The sequence below is a fragment of the Oncorhynchus nerka genome, linkage group LG20 (genome assembly GCF_034236695.1).
Source record: "Oncorhynchus nerka isolate Pitt River linkage group LG20, Oner_Uvic_2.0, whole genome shotgun sequence".
In the NCBI taxonomy this organism is placed as follows: domain Eukaryota; kingdom Metazoa; phylum Chordata; class Actinopteri; order Salmoniformes; family Salmonidae; genus Oncorhynchus; species Oncorhynchus nerka.
Genome location: NC_088415.1, coordinates 88,389,852 through 88,405,785, shown reverse-complemented (window position 1 = coordinate 88,405,785; position 15,934 = coordinate 88,389,852).

Below are 15,934 nucleotides of genomic sequence, written 5' to 3'. Positions count from 1 at the left end.
GACTTCACGCTCTGAGACCTTGAAGTAGTGGTGCCCCTTGCTCTGCAAGGGCTGCGGCTTTTGTGGAGCGATGGGTAACGATGCTTCGAGGGTGACTGTTGATGTGTGCAGAGGGTCCCTGGTTCGAGCCCAGGTTGGGGCGAGGAGAGTGACGGACTAAAGTTATACTGTTACACAAGGTTAGTTGGTATAATGGGGAGGTTTTAGTGGGTGCAAGGTTAGTTGGTATAATGGGGAGGTTTTAGTGGGTGCAGGGTTAGTTGGTATAGTGGGGAGGTTTTAATGGGTGCAGGGTTAATTGGTATAGTGGTGAGATTTTAGTGGGTGCAAGGTTAGTTGGTATAGTGGGGAGGTTTTAGTGGGTGCAAGGTTAGTTGGTATAGTGGGGAGGTTTTAATGGGTGCAGGGTTAGTTGGTAGGGCTTCTTTTTTTTTTACTAAGCGTAATACATTCACACTATAGAATAGTACACCTAGAACATTTATTTGCGGACCGACATAATACCAAAGAAGAAGAAGCAGTAGCTACAAGGGTAAAATACATAGTTGCGAATACAACGGCATCGGGTGGAAGCTTTGACGTGAGATGGTTAGTAATGTTGCTCTTATAGAAACTCATTCCTTTTCGAGACCTAGCAATAAAGTTGCTCTAATGTAATATAATTTTGTCTGTCACATTTAAAAAAACGTTTTTTTAAAGTAGTATAAGTATTCAAATTGATTTATTTTGTCTGAAAATGTGACGCACGTGCTCCGTTGTTTCCATTTTGGTGAAAGGTTACGTCCTGCCTACTGTAGCAGAGGCGAAGAGAGATGTCTGTATTCTCCAGCAGGCGGTGTCACTCACCAAGCAAGGAGTTGTTGTATGGAGGTGAATGTAAGTGTCAAATTTGGTTAACAAAAACGGTATGGCCTATTTGATCGAATAGAAGTTTCGTAATGCTTAGGGTGTTCACACGCGTATAGCTCTCATTGGCTAGAATGGCCCAATTTGATCTTGCCTCCTCATTGACTGCCTTCCATTTTTGAAGACATTTATTTTTCATTGTTAAGAGTGGCCACTACAGTATCTGGTTAATATAATGGAAAATCTGTGCCTGTATTGTGTGTGTGTGTGTGTGTGTGTGTGTGAACAAGTATAAAACCAAGGTAGTTAATTTACTGTCACCTGCAGTTATGGAACGTTTCCTCATGCGCAAAACACCCCAGAAGCGGGCGGGCAGAGAGGATGGGAGTGGTAAAACCCCTACAGCTTGAACATCGTTGCGATTCTAGCTTGGCTGGTGGTGCATTTGGTAGCTGACAATATTTGATAAATAACTGGTACTTCAAATGAACGAATCCCTGTCAGTTATGTGTAGTATCTGCATACTAATACCATCAGTATTAAGCTTTTGTTGAAAAGAATAAAACAAATATATAAACACATATATAAAAATTGTAAAATATGGTTGCTTAGCAACTTGGGGAATAATATATACAGGTTTGTACACCCTCAAAAAAAAGTCTAACTTTTCAACAGCTTACATTGAAATAAATTGTACATTTTCACCTCCCTCTCTCTCTTTCAACATCGCCAACTACACCTCCGATGATAGTTCTGGCTTTTGCTTTCACTGTATGCTAGCAGGATAGTCCATATCTCCAATCTGCTTTGCTGGTAAAGCCTCAACCCATAGCCTTTTTTTTTTTACAAGTACACACTTTTTTTGTGTTTTGTGTGACAGAGATAAAATGCAAAAATAGAGAAACGCTCTACTCAAGCAACCTTCTACTTGAGCGCAGCAGCAAGGCCGACAGAGCGTTAGCTGCCCACCCACCGGCTCCAGTTGGGTCATTATCATTCAAAACAATGTATTCTAAAATAAATTCCACGAGCGCCTTCAGTGAGTTTAGGCCTTTAGGAGGATATTTCATTGATTGATCCCTCCCCATGACCTAGATATACTGTTGCTAACCACAATATACTGTTGCTAGCCACAATTCTGACGTGTGCTCTGATATCTGCTTCGCTGATTTCTGCTCTCGTTAACGTGTGGGTTCACAGCTCCATTTCAGATGTGTTGGTCATTACTGAGACGTGGTTAAGGAAGAGTGTTTTGAATACTGATGTTAACCTTTCTGGTTATGACCTTTTTCGGCAAGACAGATCTTCCAAAGGTGGTGGAGTGGGAATCTTTACCAAGGAACACCTTCAGGGCTCGGTTGTCTCCACCAAATCTGTCCCCAAACAATTTGATTTTCTGGTTTTAAGCATTAAACTTTCAAATAGCTCTTCGTTGACTGTTGTTGGGTGATATTGTCCTTCATCAGCACCGGCCTGTACCCTGCCCACCCTAATCTCTCTCCTGGCCCCTTACACTAAGTCTGAATTTGTCCTGTTAGGTGACCTAAACTGGGACATGCTTAAAACATCTGACCAAGTACTAAAGCAACGGGACTTGCTAAATCTTTCTCAGATTATTACCAATCCCACAAGGTATGACTCCAAACATCCAGAAAAGGCTACTCTCCTCAACGTTATCCTCACAAATAATCCTGATAGGTATCAGTCTGGTGTTTCCTGTAATGACCTTTGTGATCACTGTTTTACAGTCTGTGCTCGTAATGGCTGCTCAGTGAAATGACCTGTCCTGATTTGTCATAGACGCTTGCTAAAAAACTTTAATGAGCAAGTTTTCCTTCATGAACTGGCCTCTGTAAAATGGTATAGAATCAGCTTGGACCTTCTTTTTTATATATTTTCAGTGGTATTGTTAACGAACACGCCCCCATAAAGAAAAGTATAATTAAAAACCGGTTCAGCCCCTGGTTTGACCGTAATCTTGCAGAGTTACTCCACCTTAAGAATTGCATTTGGTGAAAGGCTCTGCACACACATACTCAGGCTGACTGGCTCTCGTTCAGGCAAATGAGAAATAAGTGCACTCAGGCTGTCCGGAAGGCTAAAGTTAGTTACTTTAAGGAGCAGTTCTCTCTCTGTGGGTCTAACCCCAAGAAGTTCTGGAAAACGGTGAAATACCTGGATAATAAAATCTCCTCCTCACAGCTGCCCATGTCCCTTAATGTTGATGATGTGGTTGTTACTGACAATCTTTAATCACCACTTCATTAAGTCAGGATTCCTATTTGACTCAGCCATGCCTCCTTGCCCGTCCAACATTTCCTCATCTCCCACCCCTTCTAATGCAACTATCCCAGATGCTTCTCCCTCTTTTTCCCCTGCCCCGCTACAAAGTTTCTCCCTGCAGGCAGTCACAGAGTCCGAGGTGCTAAAGGAGCTCCTTAAACTTGACCTCATAAAAACATCTGGGTCATATGGTTTAAGATCCTCGTGTCGTCTTAAGGGTCAAAAATGACCCGCCACTATGTTTAACAGCAGAGAAAACCTCCTAAATGATATTTTTTCAACTTGAAATTTGTTGACTTTTCCTAGAGTGACCCCAACATTATAAAAAGTGAAACATCGCCTTTGTTCCTATTTCCATTAAGGCTGTACACCACCAGGGGACAAAGGTTGTCTTAAGGGTAATTTTTGACTCCGCAGTTATACAATAATTTACACACCACATAAACCACAAAGACACACACACACACAATGAGAAATGTATTATTATTATTATTATGATTATGTGTACTACTGATTTGAACTCAGCCAGCAGCTCTTGAACAGGAAGATCACCATGGTCGGCACAGTTAGAAAGAACAAGCCTGACCTCCCCCTGCACTTCTCGCAACAAGGCGAAGAGAGGCCTTCTCATCAATGTTTGCCTTCACCCCCACCACCACTCTAGTTTCTTACCTCGCAAAGAGGAAGAAGAATGTGATTCCTCTGAGCACACTGCACAAAACGGCTGAGACGAGTGATTGTGAGGACAGGAAGCCAGCCATCATCCTGGTCTACAACCACAACAAAGAAGGGAGTGCCTCCCCCGTAAAGCAGCCTCTGCAGCGCTTGTGAAAGCTGTTCAGGAGGCTGAATCTTGTCCTGATCCACCTGAGACTGCAGCTGGGGCAGGCAAGAGGAGGAGATGCTAATTCTGCCCCCCAAAGAAGGACTGTAAAACAAATACTATGTGCTGCACATGCGAGAAATACATCTGCAAAGTCCATGCACACACACTTGCATACTGTCCTTCATGTGCTAATTAGAGTTGATTGATTTATGTTCTTCACATTTTTGTTTTGTATCTGTTATCTTATTTTGTTCTTATGTATTGATGTTGTTTATGCACCTTGTTGGTGGGGGCAATGGTTTTTTTAAAAATGGGAGAAGACTAGTATTTTGTAGGTAAATTCCTAATTGAACTGTATATAAGAATATATCACTATGTTGCCAAAAAAGTTCAATACTGTTATTGTTTCCCTTCATTAAAATACATTCAAACTACTTTCTGCACATGTATGCTACTTTCTTAGGCTACACAAGTGCTATCTCTTGCTTAAAAAATATGTTTACACCTATGCAATACCTTTAGCAATAATAATAATAATAAACCTCTACTTTAGTAAAAAAAAAAAAAATATGACAGGTGTATGTAATAAGAACGAGTGGTGTCCACTGATTTAAATGCAGTCTTTCTGCATTGTGAGGGAAAACCCAGATATTCACAAAGTTTGTGATGAATGACAGGTTGTTTCTTCATGCAAAATAGATTTGGGGTTTAAAATTAAATTAAGATGCTTTATTGTAGGGGTTTAGTGAAGGCGGGTCATTTTTTACTCTTAGGGCGAGTATACAGAATGTTAAGACTACACAAGGGTTAAGGTTGCTGCCCCTATCATCACCAAGCCTATCTCCAACATGTTTTACCTGTCTCTCCTTTCTGGAGAGGTTCCCATTGCTTGGAAGGCAGCCACTGTTCGTCCTTTATTGAAAGAGGTAGATCAAGCTGATCCTAACTGTTATAGGCCTATTTCTATTTTGCCCTGTTTATCAAAAGTGTTGGAAAAACTTGTCAATAGTCAACTGACTGGCTTTCTTGGTGTTTATAATATTTTCTCGGGTATGCATTCTCGTTTCTGCTCAGGTTATGGATGTGTCACTGCAACCTTAAAGGTCCTCAATGATGTCACCTTTGCCCTTGATCCTAAGCAATATTGTGCTGCTATTTTTATTGACTTGGCCAAAGCTTTTGATACTGTAGACCAGGGGTCCCCAAACTTTTTCCTGTGAGGGCCACATAACTTTTCCCTTCTCTGATGGGGGGCCGGTGTCAGTTTGTAACAGAAAAAGTGTGACGATCGTAGGGGAGCTTAAAAAATTTATTGTTTTCCAGAAAGCCACACATAACCAAATAACCCTTTCCAGGTTCTTTACAGAAAAAAAGTCAGGAAACAAATAATAACACTATTAATGAAATAAATAATAACTAAATAACCCTCTCTGAGTTCTTCACAGAAAAAACAGGAAATAAATAATAACTAAATAACTCTCTCTGGGTTCTTCATAGAAAAAAAAGCCATGGAACATTAACTTTCTGTCGTGCCATGCACAATCTTAACAGATAAAAGTTCAGCTCAGTTGTCAGAGCAGAATCTCTCTGACACATATGAGCAGTCTCTTAAAGTTCTTGTGTTCCTTCCTTATAATCCTTTTGTAGGTTCCAGTAGGCTTGTAGACACCGCTGTTTGCAGCTCTCTCTCATCAACTTCCCTGTGAAAACCACAAAAGAAGCAGGTTGAGAAACTGAACTAAGTGATACAGCACCTACACAGCACAATACATTTCACTACCAGTATGGTTGTAAAGATGGATTTTATCCCAGTAGATTTTATTATGATTATATTTGTTTATGCTCAGAATGACTCATTCAAGTCAGAAAAGTGAGCTTACCTATGTATGTTCATCAGTGTGAACTGTGGGCCTGCATCTGGCTGGTGAGAAGTTGAATATCAGGTTCCATTCTAGTTACAGCCAGTCTCAAGCACTGATGCAAATGTTCATCTGTCAATCTTGATCTCATCGGGGTTTTCAGCAGTTTCATGCGAGAAAAGGTTTTCTCGCAGATATACGTGCTGCCAAAAACTGTGGACATTTTCATTGTGTGTTTTTTGATGTTTGGATATGTGTCGTTTGGGAGGGCGGCATAGAAGTCAATGAGACTGTTGGGCTTGAATGCGTCTTTCAGAACATCACAGTTCTGTAACTCAGCCAACTCAAACTGATATGAAGGCTGGGCTTCATCAATGTCGGCAACAAAGGGGTTCTGAAAAAGACGGATTTCTTTTGCATGAACATGTAGTTCACTGAATCGCACACCGAACTCCTCCTTCAGCATTTCCAGTGCTTCCAGGCACTTTTCAGCTGGGAACGGGACCGCTGGGTTCTCTGTCGACAGGTTTTGGGTAGCAGGAAGATGGACGAAGTTGCGCTTTTTCACTTGTTCCAAAAGCAGCGCTAATTTCACCTCAAATGCTTTTATGTGTGAATACATGTCGCAAATGAGTTTCCCCTCGCCTTGTAGCTGCAAGTTAAGGCTGTTAAGTATTTCTGTCACGTCTGTTAAAAATGCGAGGTGCCATTTCCATTCTGGGTCGATCAGCTCTGGGACCGTTTTGTCTTTTAAATGAAGAAATGTGTTCATTTCGGGTAGCAGCTCGTAAAAACGCCTCAAAACTCTGCCCCGGCTCAGCCCGTTGTAGTCCCTTTGAGACTTTGGAGGGCTGCCAGCTCCTCGCATATCTCAAAGTTTGCGCTAACTCCACGAATAAAAATGAGCAGTTGCGCTGTGTCTTGCACGTCCGTGCTCTCATCCAGTGCTAATGAAAAAAAGTCAAATTCTTTCGTCTTCTGCTGCAGCTGGGCATATACATTACTCCCAATTTCTTCAACGCGTCTGGTGATTGTACTCGCCGACAGACTTACGGCATTAAATGCATCTTTCTTCTCGGGACACACCTCCTCCGCGACAGCATCCATACATTTCTTAACAAACTCTCCGTCAGTGAAAGGCTTACCGCTTCTTGCTATCAGTTGAGCAACCCGAAAGCTGGCCCGAACGGATGCCTGGTTCAGCTGAGCTTGGCGTACAAATGTATTCTGCTGAGATAGTAGTCCACTTTTTAGCTTTGAGAGTTTGTCTGCTCGTATTTGGCCTTGCAAGCTATCGTACTTGTCTTTGTGACGGGATTCATAGTGTCGGCGAAGATTGTATTCTTTGAATACCGCCACCGTCTCTTGACAGATGAGACAAACAGCCTTTTCTTTGCATTGAACAAAAAAAAATTGTTTGTCCACTGCAGGTTAAATACCCTGCATTCTGAATCAATTTTTCTCTTACCTAACCTTTTCGCCATTATTCCGTTCTCTCTTTGACAGGGCCGGGCCTAGGATTTTTTTTCTGGAGGCCAAATAGGAAAAAAATTCGATAGCGTCTCTGGTATTGTTCAGAGGGCCGGGCCAAAAGTGCTGACGGGCCGTATCCGGCCCGCGGGCCGGAGTTTGGTGACCACTGCTGTAGACCATTCCATTCTTGTGGGCCGGCTAAGGAGTATTGGTGTCTCTGAGGGGTCTTTTGGCTGGTTTGCTAACTACCTCTCTCAAAGAGTGCAGTGTATAAAGTCAGAAAATCTTCTGTCTCAGCCACTGCCTGTCACCAAGGGAGTAACCCAAGGCTCGATCCTAGGCCCCATGCTTTTCTCAATTTACATCAAAAACAGAGCTCAGGCAGTAGGAAGCTCTCTCATCCATTTATATGCAGATGATACAGTCTTATACACAGCTGGCCCCTCCCCGGATTTTGTGTTAAATGCTCTACAACAAAGCTTTCTTAGTACCCAACAAGCTTTCTCTACCCTTAACCTTGTTCTGAACACCTCCAAAACAAACGTCATGTGGTTTGGTAAGAAGAATGCCCCTCCTCCCACAGGTGTTATTACTACATCTGAGGGTTTAGAGCTTGAGGTAGTCACCTCATACAAGTACTTGGGAGTATGGCTAGACAGTACACTGTCCATCTCTCAGCACATATCAAAGCTGCAGGCTAAAGTTAAATCTAGACTTGTTTTCCTCTATCGTAATCGCTCCTCTTTCACCCCAGCTGCCAAACTAACCCTGATTCAGATTACCATCCTACCCATGCTAGATTACGGAGATCGATCGGCAGGTAAGCGTGCTCTCGAGCGGCTAGATGTTCTTTACCATTCAGCCATCAGATTTGCCACCAATGCTCCTTATAGGACACATCACTGCACTCTATACTCTGTAAACTGGTAATCTCTGTATACCCGTCGCAAGACACACTGGTTGATACTTATTTATAAATCCCTCTTAGACCTCACTCCCCTATCTGAGATATCTACTGCAGCCCTCATCCTCCACAAATAACACCCATTCTGCAAGTCACATTCTGTTAAAGGTCCCCAAAGCACACACATCCCTGGGTCGCTCCTCTTTTCAGTTCGCTGCAGCTGGTGACTGGAATGAGCTGCAACAAACACTCAAACTGGACAGTTTGATCTCAACCTCTTCATTAGGAGACTCAATCATGGACACTCTTACTGAGTTGTGGCTGCTTTGCGTGATGTATATTTGTCTCTACCTTCTTGCCCTTTGTGCTATTGTCTGTGCCCAATAATGTTTGTACCATGTTTTGTGCTGCTACCATGTTGTGTTGCTACCATGTTGTTGTAATGTTGTGTTGCTACCATGCTGTGTTGTCATGTGTTGCTGCCTTCTTATTTTGTTGTCTTAGGTCTCTCTTTATGTAGTGTTGTCTCTCTTGTTGTGATGTGTGTTTTGTCCTATATTTACAGTTGAAGTTGGAAGTTAACATACACTTAAGTTGGAGTCAATAAAACTCATTTTTCAACCACTCCACAAATTTCTTGTAAACAAACTATAGTTTTGGCAAGTCGGTTAGGACATCTACTTTGTGCATGACACAATACATTTTTCCAACAATTGTTTACAGACAGATTATTTCACTTATAATTCACAGTATCACAATTCCAGTGGGTCAAAAGTTTACATACACTAAATTGACTGTGCCTTTAAACAGCTTGGAAAATTCCAGAAAAGGATGTCATGGTTTTAAAAGCTTCTGATAGGCTAATTGACATAATTTGAGTCAATTGGAGGTGTACCTGTGGATGTATTTCAAGGCCTACCTTCAAACGTAGTGTCTCTTTGCTTGACATCATGGGAAAATCAAAAGAAATCAGCCAAGACCTCAGAATTTTTTTTTGTCTGGTTCATCCATGGGAGCAATTTCCAAACCCCTGAAGGTACTACGTTCATTTGTACAAACAATAGTACTCAAGTATAAACACCATGGGACCACGCAGCCATCATACCGCTCAGGAAGGAGACACGTTCTGTCTCCTAGAGATGAACGTACTTTGGTGCGAAAAGTGCAAATCAATCCCAGAACAACAGCAAAGGACCTTGTGAAGATGCTGGAGGAAACAGGTACAAAAATATCTATATCCACAGTAAAATATCGACATAACCTGAAAGGCCGCTCAGCAAGGAAGAAGCTACTGCTCCAAAACCGCCATAAAAAAGCCAGACTACGGTTTGCAACTGCACATGGGGCCAAAGATTGTACTTTTTGGAGAAATGTCCTCTGGTCTGATGAAACAAAAATAGAACTGTTTGGCCATAATGGCCATCGTTATGTTTGGGGGAAAAAGGGGGAGGCTTGCAAGCCGAAGAACACTATCCCAACCGTGAAGCATGGGGGTGGCAGCATCATGTTGTGGGGGTGGCAGCATCATGTTGTGGGGGTGCTTTGCTGCAGGAGGGACTGGTGTCATTCACAAAATAGATGGAATCATGTGGTAGGAAAATTATGTGGATATATTGAAGCAACATCTCAAGACATCAGTCAGGAAGTAAAAGCTTGGAAAGCTTGGTCGCAAATGGGTCTTCCAAATTTATTCTGACATTTCACATTCTTAAAATAAAGTGGTGATCCTAACTGACCTAAAATAGGGAATTTTTACTAGGAATAAATATCAGGAATTGTGAAAAACTGAGTTTAAATGTATTTGGCTAAGGTGTATGTAAACTTCAACTGCTACTGTTATTATTCCGTCTTTTTACTGTTGTTTTTTATTTCTTTACTTACCTATTGTTCACCTAATACCTATTTTTACTTAAAAATTGCACTGTTGGTTAGGGCCTGTAAGTAAGTATTTCACTGTAAGGTCCACCTACACCTGTTGTATTCGGAGCACGTGACAAATAAACTTAGATTTGATGGCAGAGGATGAATGGCCCTACAATAGGCCTCAGGATCTCGTCACGGTATCTCTGTGCATTCAAACTGCCTTTGATAAAAGGCAATTTTGTTCGTAGCTTATGCTTGCCCATACCTTAACCCCACCTCCACCATGGGACACTCATGGTGGAGGCTCTACACGGCAGCTGACCGTACAGCCTTGACATCTGCAAACCTCTCGCCCACACGACGCCATACATCTGCGTTTGTGAGGACGGTTGGAGGTGCTGCCAAATTCTCTAAAACGACGTTGGAGGCAGCTTATGGTAGAGAAATGAACATTCAATTCTCTAGCAGTCAGCATGCCAATTGCAATTGCATGTGTGGCATTGTTTTGTGTGACAAAACTGCACATTTTAGAGTGGCATAAGGTGCACCTGTGTAATGATGACACTGTTTAATCAGCTTGTTGATTTGCCACACCTGTCAGGTGGATTGATTATCTTTGCGAAGGATAACTGGTCAACAAATTTGTGCACAACATTTTAGAGAAAGAAACTTTTTTGTGTGTATGGAACATTTCTGGGATATTTTAGTTCAGCTCATGAAACATGGGACTAACACTTCACATGTTGCATTGATATTTTAGTTCAGCTCATGAAACATGGGACTAACACTTCACATGTTGCATTGATATTTTAGTTCAGCTCATGAAACATGGGACTAACACTTCACATGTTGCATTGATATTTTAGTTCAGCTCATGAAACATGGGACTAACACTTCACATGTTGCATTGATATTTTAGTTCAGCTCATGAAACATGGGACTAACACTTCACATGTTGCATTGATATTTTAGTTCAGCTCATGAAACATGGGACTAACACTTCACATGGTTTCTTGTTTAATGTCCTCGGGACATAACAAGGCCACTACAGTTATCTATAACATTTGAGGAAAAAAAACACATTTATGAATGAGGGCTTTCACACTAACGGGGGCTCATGTAACCTACGAACATGAACCATGACTTGAAAAAGACCCTGTTCTGCTGCTGATAGCATATCAGTGCTCTACATGGCAGCTGACCGTGCTTAACCCACCCTGGGGTAAAAAAAAAAAAAAAACATGACTTCGCCTACACAATCCTGGCCCTGGATTGCATCATCTTTAAAACTTTTTCTACACAATGTTTTGTGTGTGTCTTTTAAAACGACACAGTCATAGATGCATATCTAGTATGTGTTATCATCTTTTTTTGTCTGCTTTAGTGTTTGGTTGTCTTTCTTGTTCCTCTCTTTCCCTCCTCACCTGCTTAGTTTATGGAAAGAGGAAGAGGAAGGAATTCATGTTTTTTCAAAATTCCCCCCTTTTTTTTTTACCCGCTCACTGTTGTGTTCACACCAAACCACAGTGCATCAGCAACCTTTTCTTTCTTAATGTATAACATCCCCTTTTGTGTTGTGGAGCCTATATGGCTCCACAACACAAAGATATCTCACAGAGATATCTCAAATGGCACCCTATTCCCTAGTGCTCTACTTTTGACCAGGTCAACCTGTAAGTAGTGCACTATATAGGGAATAGGGTGCCATTCTGGTCAAAAGTAGTGCACTATATAGGGAATAGGGTGCCATTCTGGTCAAAAGTAGTGCACTATATAGGGAATAGGGTGCCATTTGGCACGCACACATTGGCCCAATTACTTTATTCATTGATGAAAAGCCAGTACCTCATTTACATAAAACAAATATATATTTTTGGTAATTACGTGAAGAAACAGTTTTATTGTAATTTTTTCTCAGTTCAGTGCTGTTTTGTATTAGCTAAATGGAGCCGTTGTGCAGAACAACCCACGGGGTGACGGGTGAATGCTACTGCTGCAGACAGACTGTATGTAGGAGTCTTCCCCAGGCGTATGGGTGGGACTGTGATAAGGACTTCTGTTCTGGGAAAGTGACAGTTTACTGTTGGGTGACTAAGCTGATACTGTTTGCAGGAAAAAGGCGGGATAGAAATCATGCGTGAGAGAACGAGAAAAGTGAGGCAGTCTTGAGAGACCGAAGAGAAGAATGTCAACACGTGAGGTCTTATAGAGCACTATGTGGGGATTCTTTTGAAGCTACAGGGGGTCCTATCTAAAGCAATTATTTAATGTACATGCATGTCAACAAAGGTACACAGTGCAGTGCATTGTCGCACAAACTCCAACTCAGTACTGTGTTGGACTCCTGGAAGGGCTGCTAAACTGCCTGCTCAATAACATAACATCTTCCAGAAAATCCCTTTAAAAAAAAAAACTGTTACGTTCAGAATGTGCTGCGAACTGTTTTGTACAGAGCATGACAAGGGGAGACCTCATGTTTTTGCTATGCCTGTGCACCGGCGTTAACTTGCATGTACAATGATGAAATTGTTTAGTAAAACTTCCAAAACCGATGTGCAGTTATAATAGTGGGGGAAAGACACCTAGTGAGAGGTTGTGTGGTGAGGTTGTGGTTTCTCTCCAACATGGCAACCTGTTCTATTGAAAAACAAACCACAAAATCTCTTTCCACTTGTTTCTGAAACAGCTGTGGGCAACTGTCTGGCCAGACCCTCCTCCCAGACTGTCTGGCTAGGCCCTTCTCCCAGACTGTATGGCTAGGCCCTCCATCCAGGTGGATTGTGGTGGACTTTGTCTGTGTCAGCACCAGCAAGGATTTGGACCCGTGCTTCCTGCCGGGAGAAACATGAGCCAAAGACCACATCCAGAGCAGCAGGAGAGGCCCATGGCAGACTTAACCAAGGTTAACCAAGTGGAGAGAACATCAGCAGCCATTATGAATCATACTGGGAACACCTGGGCTGAGTTTCCCAAATGCAAACATCGTCTTTAGCTCGAAGATCATTTTAAGTCCATTGATCTTAATGCTGAAGAGGATCTGGATGTTTTTGGGGAAATTCACCCCTGGGAAGATTGAGGTGTTTCATTAAGATAAATGTAGAGCTGGTAAACTGTGTTGGAGGTTTCAGGTGTTTTGCAGCTCTAGTTGCGATGTATTGATGTAGTTACATGTCTTGCATTTTTAATTTTTCTGGTGGTGGTGGGGGGGGGCGACATTGGTCATTTTCAGATGAAGAGGTCAAAGAGCTTTGAACAACTGCTACTTTACCGTGTAAAACAAAGAGGAGTTTAACATTTTTTTTTAGCTAGGCGAGTCAGTTAAGAAGAAATTCTTATTTACAATGACGGCCTACATCAGCCAAACCCGGACGACCAATCGTGCGCCGCTCTATGGGACTCCCAATTACATCTGGTTGTGATACAGCCTGTATTTGAACCAGGGTGTCTGTAGTTTCATCTCTAGCACTGATACAAAGTGCTTTATACCGCTGCGCCACTCGGGAGCCCAACCTGAGGTTTTCAGGTTTCTAAATAAGTCAAATGTACCACCAATGACTATTAGTGTAATCATTGGTTACAGTGCATGGAAAATGTATTGTGTATGTCATTAAGGATGCAGGTGTTTGTTGCTGTACTCGTTTCACTTCCTCAAAGGAAAATTAAGAATTTACTGTTTTGCTTAGAGAAGATTTAACAAAGGTACAGCCTAAAAATTAACCCTACGCATAAATCTGACAGTTGGAAGCTCTGGCAATTCCATTTAATTTGCAGAAGAATGTACCATCAAACGGGAAGAACAAAATCTGTGTAGTTTCTGGATTAGAGCCTGGACTTAAATGACAATTTTACTAAATTGATAACCACATTTCATCACTAGTTTGGACTTGATGAATTTACACCCATGCAAAAACAGACACAGATAGTATTGGTTTTCCCATGAAGAAGATCAGGACTTCTGAGACATCATTTGAGCAGAAGAGTCGTTGCCAATTAAAGATTAGTGGGGTCTCCCTCAGAAACAAAGGGAATTGATGTTTACGTTAATGTAATGGGGAGTCAAGAAACTACATTTGCTCTGTGATTACCGGTAGTCAGGCACGGAGTCATGGGAATCCTCTGTGCCCATCTGGTGAGAAACATTAAATGTCCCTCTCTCTCTCTCGTTCTCTCTCTCTCTCTCACACACACACACACACACACACAGTTCCCAGCCTGGCTTTAATGGATGTGTTTATGGGATCTGGATCTGTGGGTGGTGTCTTTGCAGGTGGGGCCCAGGTGGTGTGTACGGACTACATATTGGTCAAACACCATCATTCCTCCCCAACCTTTCCTAGGAACTTCACATATTAAGGTAAAGTTACTAGGAAAGGTTTGGAAGGAAGGGGGGCGCATCACTAGTGCAGGGTTGAGACTTGACTAGCAGAGGGGTTCCTAATATGTATTCCGTAGGGTGGGCTTATGCTACATTTCACTGAAATCCTGTGAGGAAAAGAAATAAAGGGACTTTATTATCCCTCCTGTTCTTGGCATTTAAAAAAAAGAAATCTTCCATTGCAGTCATTGTAGGGTACGAGCAGCCTTCCAGTCTGCTAGACTGACCCTGTGTGTGTGTGTGTGTGTGTGTGTGTGTGTGTGTGTGTGTGTGTGTGTGTGTGTGTGTGTGTGTGTGTGTGTGTGTGTGTGTGTGTGTGTGTGTGTGTGTGTGTGTTTGTGCCCAGATAAATACCGAAATTGGTTAGCTTCCACAAGATCATTTCTTAGGAAAATATATTTATTTCGGAATATTCTCTTTAACCAAGGCAACCATCCCACATTGTGAGTAGGTGTTTGGTGAATTGCTCTCTTTCAACACCTTTGCCCCTGAGTTAACAACTCAACAAGGGCATTACATATTGCTCGACAGGTTTGACATTATCCGGTGAACACAACAACTAATGATTACACATATAAAAAGAAAGAAACAATGAAGCTTGGCTTGCTAACAGTTGCTGTGGGAGCTTTGCATTCTTGGCCTGAGATACCCAGCAACTACAACAGTGATTTACCCAGAATTAATTCCATCACACTTTCAAAACTCTAAATCCATGTTTATGAGGCCCTGTAGAGAAGGAATGTAAATAACAGTCCCATTATGTGAACTGGTTTGTTACAGCAAGATACACTGTAACTTCCTCTTAGCTTATTAGAGGACAATAACATGCACCTACACTCATTTCGGTTCCAGGTAGAACCTTTTTGGTTCCAGGTAGAACCTTTTTGGGTCCCGGTAGAACTCTTTTGGGTTCCATGTAGAATCCGCTGTCGAAAGGGTTCTACATGGAACTCAAAAGGGTTCTACCTGCAACCAAAATGGTTCTTCAGCTGTCCCCATAGAATAACCCTTTTTGGTTCCAGGTAGAACCCTTTCCACAGAGGGTTCTACATGGAACCCAAAATAGTTCTACCTGGAACCAAAAAGGTTCTACCTGGAGCCAAAAAGGGTTCTCCTATGGGGAAACCCGAAGAACCCTTTTGGAACCCTTTTTCTTCTGAAGGTGTACAGTATGAGTTCCTAAGACAAGTCCTGAGACGTGCTTTATTCCCTGCGATCTGCCCTTTCTGGAACTGTGAGGAATAGCGGTGTAACCTACATAGCGACCATGACAAAGACCAAAGCTAGCGGGAGTACCGTTGAGGACAGTGGTAAAGGATATTTTAAATGAATAAAAATATTTCTATAAGCACTTGTTACAACAACAAGAAAATAGCTTCAAGTGTTTTGTCCAAATACGGGTTGAGTCAACTAATAAAAGAATGGCCGACCTGACCAGAGAGGTCCAGGACCTGAAGAACAGTTTGCAGTTCTCCCAGGGTCAGCTCGATGAGTTGAAACAGGAG